At 37.1% G+C, this 10162-nt stretch overlaps 1 protein-coding gene across 6 annotated transcripts in view; it reads left to right on the forward strand.

Annotated features, from left to right (window-relative positions):
* The first annotated feature begins 5465 nt into the window (after nt 1–5465).
* dab2 (DAB adaptor protein 2) overlaps nt 5466–10162 on the forward strand; it is a 28811-nt gene continuing 24114 nt past the window's right edge. For 3 of the 6 annotated variants that reach the window (XM_014031406.1, XM_014031403.1, XM_014031404.1), the window contains exon 1: nt 5506–5637. The gene's annotated coding sequence lies outside the window, so the exon portion shown is untranslated. Of the gene's footprint in view, nt 5638–10162 lie in introns of all 6 variants that reach the window. The other 3 variants (XM_014031402.1, XM_014031407.1, XM_014031405.1) reach the window with 2 other exon arrangements.

Consider the following 10162-nt stretch of genomic DNA (forward strand, 5'->3'; position numbering starts at 1 on the left):
GGTCCTTGGCTCTTGGACAACTCTTCTGATAATTCTTTTCACTCCTCTGTCAGAAATCTTGTGAGGAGCACCTGGTCGTGGTCGGTTTATGGTGAAATGATGTTCTTTCCACTTCTGAATTATGGCCCCAACAGTGCTCACTGGAACCTTCAGAAGTTTAGACATTCTTCTGTAACCGATGCCATCATTATGCTTTGCAACAATAAGGTTGTGAAGGTCTTGAGAGAGCTCTTTACTTTTACCCATCATCAGATGGTTCTTGTGTGATACCTGGCCATCATTTGGGACTGAACCAGCTGAAATTAACTTGCACTGACAAGGGGCAGGCTTGTTTTCTAATTACTGAGAGAGTTCAGCTGGTGTCTTGGCTTTCCATGCCTTTTTACACCTCCCTTTCTTCATGTGTTCAATACTTTTTCCCTGTGCCATTCCACATTATTACAAATAACTTCATTTCTGGACATTTATGGTTTGATTTCTTTGTATGTATGGATCACTTGGGTTGTTACCAACATCTGGTGAAAATTTCATGTCATTAGCACCTCTAGTAATATATTTACTGAGAAAAATGGTGACGTGTTCAATACTTATTTTACCCGCTGTATGTCTGGTTCACAGTTTTTAAGATGTCAGAACAGAGTCAGAGCCAAAGCTGGATGTGTTTTATATTTTAAGATCACCTTCAGCTTTTTTTGTCATAAATTTATTCATGCTACTACAATCAATCCACCACTTGTGCTGTTTTTGTAACATAATATGACAAAACTTTGGACATAAAAGCAGAAGTTTTCAACATTTTTGAACAAGATTGCTCAAAGTTCATGTTTTTATAACTTATTATAGACAGGGTCGCCTTTTATGTCTCCCATCTCAGAGGAAAGAGAAAGCACTGATGGGTACAGTTTGCCATAATGTTAAAACACATTTATTGAAGTGAAACTGACAAAACCAGAAGAATATAAAACACAAACATCACCGCTTATGTCAGAGGAAATTTCAACATTAACTCTTACGTCTTTAAATTACTTTTTTTTTTTTAGCTCCAAAGGTTTGTTATGGAGGAATAAGTTTAATATGTTGGTCTTTTATGTGCTGATCTCACGGTTTAATTATTTCAAAACAAACATCTATTATTGCTTCTGTAAACACCAACCAGAAACTCTTCCTATACGTGAGATGCGTTTTGTTTCCTGGGAATGTCGTGCCGGCCGCTTGGAGAAGCAAAGACAAAAACAACAATTAGTGAATCCAGATCCACACAGGAAGATGAAATGTTTGCTGTAATTGCAGTGAGATTAGAGCAGCAGGGAAATGTCAAAGCCTGCAGTTTAAAAAAAAAGTGCTGTGTTGGCACCGGTCAGTAACTGTTCAGCTGCCTCTGGCTCATTCTTCCTGTCCCCATTACATCATTTAATGTGAAGAATATTCAGTTAGTTTTATGAGTTACAGCTGCTGTTTTGTTGTCATCACAGACAGATGAATTTAAAAAAAAACTAAATGACTTTCAATTTAACAAGATAAAGAAATACAACAAATGTTAAGAAACAAAAAGTGTTTCTTTGCAGCAACTCAGATGACAGTTATTATGGAGCATATTTTTAACAAAAAATATATATAAAAAATACAAAAATCGTGTGTTTTGCCTACCACCTTTCATGCCTTATCTTTCAATAAATATGTCATTCTGTTAGCAGAGTGTGTTGGGAATCATTCTCAGCTACTACCAGTTATAGCTCCATATCTGAAAGAGTATTTGAGCTGTGGACACTTTTGTGTTTACAAAGATCAGTTAGCCATGGTGGCAATTTTGTAATGAGCTGACTCTAAAAGTTAGATTTCATCCAAAGTGTCATTAAAATCCATCTGGTGGTTTATTTCATTTCATTTATTTATTCAAAAAGGACAATGCACATTATCAATATTCGGTGAAAATAAATGCGCCGGAATTAGCACAACAGCTAAATTTCATCTGTAGTCCTGATGATGATGATGATGATGATGATGATGTTTATGACATATTTTGCTAACAAACAGTCAAGGGTGAGTCCAACAGTTAAGTTTGAGGCAAATATCTATACTGTATAGATGTGAAATTTTATGAGATTTTTAAATCTAATTGCGGGGTGGCTGTGGCAGAGTCCATTGTATGAATGTGACTGGCACTGATTAGTCTCCATAGATGATTTGTATATGTTAGCTTTGTAGGAGATGTGTGAATGGGTAAATAGGGACACAGATTGTAATGTGAAGTGCTTTGAGTGTCCTGGTTAGGTAGAAAGGTGCTATACAAGAACAGTCCAAAACTGAACCTGCTTGATGAGGTAATAATGAAAAAACATCTGTCTTTGGAACAATTCTTGAGTCAGCTCTTAGTCATGGTAAAGTAAATAAAAAGTATTTTTAAAAATTATCTAATGCCAAAGCCTAAAATGTTAACTGCCTGTGATACATTTGGGCAGTAAATATGGTTTGTGGCAGCATAAAAAGTATTTTCATCATAAGGTCTCAATGAAGGCTTTTGTGTCTGGGCTACTGTTCCTGCAAAAGTTCTGCTTATTTACATTTTTATGTTGGTAACAAATAAAGTAATATCGAAAAGAAAGGTAAGCTGATGTTTTATAAATGTTGTTAAAAACATGAAATTAAAATACAGTAACACGTCGTTGTGGAAACACAAATCTGCCACGCAGGGGAAAAAATATTTTCCAAGCCATAAACACATATTTTTTCTTCAAATTTGTGACTTAATGTCACATCTAAAATCCATAACTTACTGTATTTATTCAAGTATAATACATAAAATTAAATCCATAAATTATCCATAAAGTTGGGAGGTAGTATTATACTCGGATAAATATTTATACTTATGTATTTTAACTGAAATATCGGCTTCATTCACAAAATGCCTGAGTCTGGAAATGAGACCACATCGTAAAAAGCAGTTGAAGCAAACTTACCTCTGACACTCCTCCGTGCTTCAGAGTGAGATAATAACAGATCCAGGCAGGAGACATGATGTGAAAAAAGGGGGAAAAAGTATTCCTGCACCTTAGTAATGATAACAAACTAATGCCATTATGTGTGACCGGGCCGCTCCTGGAACAACAACAAACACATGTTCGTCTGTAATGGCTGCCGTCTACCGGTGTTCTGAAAAAGTTTGTATCCCTGAAAAAAGTTTCCTCACCAGAGGGGGCGCTCGTGAGTAGGAAGTAATCTGCTTTTCCCCCACAAGATGGCCCAAATCTCATGTGAAGTCTCTGACTTTTGTGTTGGCGCCTCCTGGTGGACTATGTGTAAAATGCCAGAATTCATATGATGCTGCTACAGCTGATATATATTTGTTGTCAAAATACCTTTTAGTACATGTGTTGTTAAAATAAAATGAACAGTCCAGTGATCATTTTACTGATATGTATAAAGACTGCAAAGGCTGAAAAATCTTGAAGTCTGTATGAAATTGGAGGTAGTTTGAGGATTAAATTTTTTATGCTTTTTAAGCTAAAAAAAATGGTGGGGGGGGGGGTCATATTATACATGAGATCATATTACACACAAATAAATACGGTAGGAGCTCAAAATTATCGGACAATTAAAAATCCTAATTAAAAAAAGTATTATATAAGTCAGAATTACGATATGCTAAATCATAATATTTAAATGATAATTCCAAATTGCGAGATGTAATTTACGTTCTAATTTTGGTAAAACTTTTATGCTAAATTGTAATTTTAAGGTGCTAAGTTGTAATACTAAATCATATTTATAAAATAGTATAGAATATAACAATAATAAAAAATAAATACAAGTTTTACAATAGTTCCTCATTATAGACCATTTTATATTAAAAAATGTTACAATGCGTGAAGCGAGTCAAGCTCACGTTTTTCGGGATAAACACTGAGGCTGCTATAGAAATGCCATTGGAATTGAACAAATTCAGCCGCCTTTGTACGAACCTGATATATTTGCTCTAAACTTAATTCATGTTAAAATTTCCTCTAGAATCAAAGGTGAGACTTTTCATAAATATCTAGGCTATAAATCTGCTTTTTGAGCTTGTTGAGTTTGCACATTTTTATGGTATTTTCATGGCAACCTCAGGGTTATCTCAGTTGTCCTGTGACCACCTACAAAATGGTCTATTATAGCTTAGATCAGAGGTGCCCAAAGTGGGGCCTGTGGGCCAAAATTGGCCCGCCGAGCCATTTGATTTGGCCCACCAGCAGTTGTCTTGATTATTAGATTGTAATTATGTTAAGATTAAATATAAAATACAAGTAACTAGAGACATTTAGATTAGATTTAAGCCCATATATAGATTTGCACACCTTATAGCAGTGGTTCCCAAACTTTTTGTCTTTTGACCCACAAAATATCCATGGCAGAAACTTGTGACCCCAAATATTACTGGTCTGAGTACACGAACTTTGTTAATAACCCTAAAAACACAGGCTTTCTGACAATATAAACAGCCTATACACAAATATAAATACTTATTTTTACTTATTTTGGGTTTTTGTAATAATTATAGGGAAAATATTACATCAGCAATAATTTTATTACCCTTTAAATTGATTTCTGGAGATTATCCAAGGTGCTTCATGACCCATAATTGGGTCCCAAGCCCAACTTTGGGAACCAAAGTGCAGTGGTTCCCAAACTTTTCAGCTTTTGACCCACAAAATAACAGCAGCAGAGACCTGTGCCCCCAGCTATTTTTGGATGATAAACATTTGTATCAGGTCAACTAAACATGGACATAGTAACAATATTTTTATACTACATTTATCCATTTTAAATACACTAACCTCACTCATTTGTAACAACTAAGGCAAAAATGTAATTAATTCAGAAAATCTTTTCAGGACCCCACCTTGATGTTTCGGGACCCCACTTTGGGTCCCGACCCCAACTTTGAGAAACACTGCCTTATAAGACCACGTATTCTCAAATATTAAATTATGAAAAGTCACATGAGCCTTTGCTGCCTGAGGATACATTGAATTTTCTCCATTACATGTCCGTGGGCTGAAAAAAAAAACAACAACTAAAGAATGTGGGCAACCACACTGGCTGCTGGCTTAACCATAAAAAATAACTTTACTTAAGTATTTCTTATATTATAGCATTTGGCCCACGGCCTACAGATTGATTTTTAATTTTGGCCCTCTCAGGGAAAATGTTTGGGCACCCCTGGCTTAGATAATTTTATTTAAATCAAAGTGGCAGAAATGGACTTCCATACAGTTGAGGTGAACTTAAAAATAATTCAAACCATACTGATTAATTTTCATGAGGGAGCAAACAAATCTAAAAGTTGTTTTTTTTTTCTTAACGGCCTTCATTCTTGAACTGTTCAGAGGGAGTGACTGAGAAGAAAAGCTAACTATGATGTTGTTTTTTATGACAGAGGGACATTTTATGAGCCTGTAGTGACCCCGCCCCTCTGCAGCACACAGGACTTCAGTCCTGTCAGTCACTGAGGGGTTAAACTCCCTCCTGTCCTCTGGATTGAGCAGAAAACCTCGGAGTCCTGCTCGCTCTCGCGCAGCTGCGTCTGATTGGGGCTCGTGCTGCTGCTCAGCTTCGAGCTCGTGCGACGGGAGTCCGGCTTCTCTCTGGACATTCAAACAGGTCGGTGTTTGCTCTGCTTTTTTCTGTCTTTTTACCTGATAAAATGCTCCTGGTGCTGCTGAAATGCAGCAGTACTGAACCACTTCATTAGGTGCATTAAATGTTTTTGTTTGGTTTTTTATTTTTTTCATATAAAGCTTTGTTTTAGTGACATCTAGTGGTGAAACAGTAATGTTAGTAACTGGTTTGTTTTGTAAAGATTGGTGAACTGGTTCTGAAGTATTTGGGATGTGAAGTACTGGTTTGAACCAGTGACTGACTCAGGGGAAAGTTACTTCAAATGATTTTTCTGTAAAACAGTCAATAATTTCATATATATCTTTTGTTCTGTATTTTTAACCTTTCCTCTCTCCAATGCAGTCTCCATGAACTCATAAGCTTTATGAGCTTTTTTTGTGTGTTTCCTTTGGTATGAAAGTGTGTGCATGCTGTGTGCAGTGGGCCTGTGGTATTTCACCATCTCATTCACTCAGTCTGACTCATTCTCTTATTTCCTCCAGATGTGCAGCAGCGCTTTTTGTTTCCTGACAGACCAGGATTGTGACACTTCTTGCCCTTGCGTTGCAGTTATTCTGCTGACGGATTTAAATTTATTCCTGTGCTCTTCACTCCAGTGTTGTGCTGTGACACTTGTAGAAAAAAAATGCTAATAGAACTGTTTTCTGAAGGTAAGGAGCTGCTGCCTGACTTTGGAGGTGGTTGTAAAAGCGTAACAGTTTAACTCGGATGTGCAACAAAGTGCTGACGTTACAGCAGTTTTACGAGGCTCTGGTTGATGGACGGGAACAGTCATGTGTCAGACTTGTGCAAGTCGAGCATTAAGTGGTCCAGAAGGCCCGCAACAAAACAGTGGAGGCCTGCAGGGCTTCGTTCAAACATTCAGGGGTTTAATTAGCTGCTATTTGAACCTGCAGGTTTCATCGATCAAAAATGAGTTTATTAATCAGCTGAATTACAGTTTCAGAAGGTTGTTTGATGGTTGGATAAACTCTTAATCCACAAAACAAAAAGTGCCGTATCTATAAGGAAATGAAGAGAAAAGCCTGAGAGATGGAGCCTTGTCTGATCAGGTGTTGCTCATTTTGAGATAATTGTCACAAAGCTGAAGCTGTCTACAGTCTTCATTTCCTCTCAGTATCTTACACTGCAAAAACTGTCCACCTAACCAAGTTTTAAAATCTGATATCAGCCTAAAAGTATTTTTGATCTTGTTTTCAGACTGATTTACTAAACAAGAACTGATTGTGTAAGAATAATCATCTTGTTTTCAGAATGTGTAAGATTATTTGTCTTGTTAGCCTGAAAATTTGACTCAAGTAAAACTTTTCTGCCAATGGAGTAAGAACATTTTACTTGGTAAGATTCTTGAMWTKRKWWRAMWYWRWKTYWWMYMAWKTCAAGAATCTTACCAAGTAAAATGTTCTTACTCCATTGGCAGAAAAGTTTTACTTGAGTCAAATTTTCAGGCTAACAAGACAAATAATCTTACACATTCTGAAAACAAGATGATTATTCTTACACAATCAGTTCTTGTTTAGTAAATCAGTCTCAAAACAAGATCAGAAAGACTTCTTGGTTGGATATAAGATTTTAAAACTTGCTTAGGTGGACATTTTTTTTGCAGTGTATTGGTTAAAGGCACAGTGTGTAGGATTTGTTGTTTTCAGCGACATCTAGTGGTTGAGTGGTTGAATCATCCTCCCTGGTCCTCCCCCCACCCCCACCCCCCGCTTCCAAACAAAGGAGTTGCTACGGTGTCTCTCAGGGGTCAAAAACCTTTGATAATTCCAACACGATGTCTACCAGCAGCTTCAGGGCTAGTGATGTTTCAAGTGGTAAGATTATGAGCTTTAATAAGTAAAATTATCCCAGCTACAATGACAGACAACAAATATTACATTTATATTATTACAACTAAAACCGTTTTTGACGCCGCCACTGCAGTTTGTCCTTCATGAGCCTTCGTAGACAAGATGGTGGCTGCCTGTAGTGGCGACCTGCGACCATGGAGATATAAACAGCTTTTTATAAGGTAAAAATAATAAAACAAGGTCTTTGTCTGCAATGATTAGACATGTTTTTTATTATTGTCATTAGTGATTATCTTAATTTTGTCTAAAAGAATTGACAAAATCCCACACACTGTGCCTTTTTTTAAATCAACTGAATTTCAATAAAACTGTCAGTGATTGCTGGATTAACATCAACAGCTGATTACCAGTTTTGGAGTCAACTTAATTTCAAGATGGCGGCTACAGCCAACTGGCCATTAGAACGCATATCCAGTCAGATTTACAGGGTTTTTTTTTAAGCTGAAATTGTTGCGGTGGTAGCGGAGTTATTTCCACAGACTTGTTTTGTAAAATAATACTCGTCTCCACCCTCGTCGTTGGGATTTAACCATTAACTATGTGGAGTCAACTTTTCAGTAAATGAATCCTTGAACCACTGGATAATTAAAGTTTCAGGAAGTAGTTGAACATCAACAAACCTAATATGAGATGCTCGTCGAGAGCTAATCGACCTTGGCGAACACACAAAAGCTGGCTGGTTTACAGATATTGTGCTAACATTTGGTCTGTGTGCAGCTGGTAACGAACCAGAACATTTAAATCTGAGTGCTACTCATCACACTGAATATTTGCTTTATAAAGCTTTTTCCATTAATTGTTGTCGATCCAGTTCAAGGTGGCACCTAATCGACACGGCTGTGACCTAACCTCAGCACATCATCTAAGCCAGGGGTCTGCAACCTGCGGCTCTAGGGCCACATGAGGCTCTTTAGTCCCTCTGCAGTGGCTCTTTGAAAATGTGACCAAACATAACGGAATAAAATTTTCTGTTTGTTTTTATACCCATAAAAGAAATCCATTTGTGTGCAAATAAATGCTCAATACTACTAATACAAAAAGTAAAACCCGTAGATTAGCTCATGCTAGCCTGTTGTATACTTAAATAATCCAACTTATTGCTTTCAAATCCATCAGAATTACCTTTTTTAAATTTTGAAGACTACATAATAAGAATTAGAAAATATTTTAGTTGTACTAGTTTAATGAAATTCAATATAAACTATATAAAGTATTTTTGTTTACATGAAAATAGTCTTTTCATTTGTCCTAATGTGTAAAAATAATAAATATTAAAATTCACAGTATATAATTTTTTAGTTTTATAATGTCACCTCCACTGGCTGTAAAGGTTCCCGAAAAGGCCTCAAAAAGGCCCGCGGACCACCAGTTGATAATTACAGTCGTAGCTCGTTTTGCGGCTCTGGACACGTTTTATCAGTGAGCCGAGGAGCAGAAATGGCTCGTTTGATCGTAAAGGTTGCAGACCCCTGATCTAAGCTAACAGATCAAACTGTTAGCAACATGTGTCTCGTGAAGCTTTCAGCTACATCTAGCTAACCTTTGGAGTCAACCTGATTCAAGATGGCTGCCACAACCAATCAATTGTTGGAAACACAGAAATGCTTTTAAATGAATTTGTTTAGCAGGTTATTGAGGTATTAAGTGTGGTAGATCGTTCTTCATGACATGTACTCAAGATTTACACACGTTAGATTCAAGGTTTGACCAAAATGAAAACAGCTGTCATTTCATTAACGTGATCCAAGTTTAAAACTCTGTCGGTGAAGAGTGCGACGTGCTGGGATTTTAATTGTAACTCGACTCTAAAACGAACTCAGGTTTGCAGACTACAGTGAGGGAGGCTTGATTTTAAAGGCTCTTGTTTTTGTCTTTGCATAGTCGGGCGTCACGCGATCTTTTAGCCCGGTTAGCGTAAGATTAACCTTATAACTGCCCAACCTTTGCCTGTTTCCAACCTTTGCTCTGTGCAGCAGCAGTGGGACTGTCCGCTGCCAAAGCTCAGAGCCTGGTTTTTCTTCTGGAGCTGCTCCTGAAGATACGTTGGACCTGGGCAGAGCAGGGTTTGTGCTGGTTGGTTTCCAGTACTTGTTCAGGCCTGCAGAGTTTTACCAACTCTTTTCCTTTTCCATTAAGCTGAATGCTTGTGATTGTTAGCTGTTTACAGTGGCACACTAAGTGATGCTGTTGATGTAATGTTTCTTTAATTGAAGTTTGATGGAGGGGCTTTGGAGCTGAAGTGGAAACTGCGTTAGTTTCTGCTTTGTGTGATTTTTTTATTGTTATTATTTTGTGTTTTCCTGCTGAAGCTGTTGCACTGGTCTAATGAATCTTTATGAGCAGTGACGGCTGTGGAGATGCTGCTGATCTTTTAACTCAACAAGGACTTTATTGGTCTGGGTCACATGTTTAGGCTGTATAATTCACAAGATTTGTGGGATGCCTGATGTCCAATAAATGACAGTTGTAATGAATTTGTAAAAATGTTGAGGCTGAGTGAGATTGTTTGAGGTTTTTGATTTTATGAGTCGTAACACTTGCTTCTCCTTCTGATTGTGTGGGGTGCCGTTTGTAAAGTTAGTCAAAAATTACCACCAATATTTTTGTTTTATTTAGCCTTTTATAAGAAAAGAACAATTTATTTTTCAAAGTTA

This window comes from Austrofundulus limnaeus, unplaced genomic scaffold (genome assembly GCF_001266775.1).
Source record: "Austrofundulus limnaeus strain Quisiro unplaced genomic scaffold, Austrofundulus_limnaeus-1.0 Scaffold1245, whole genome shotgun sequence".
In the NCBI taxonomy this organism is placed as follows: Eukaryota; Metazoa; Chordata; class Actinopteri; order Cyprinodontiformes; family Rivulidae; genus Austrofundulus; species Austrofundulus limnaeus.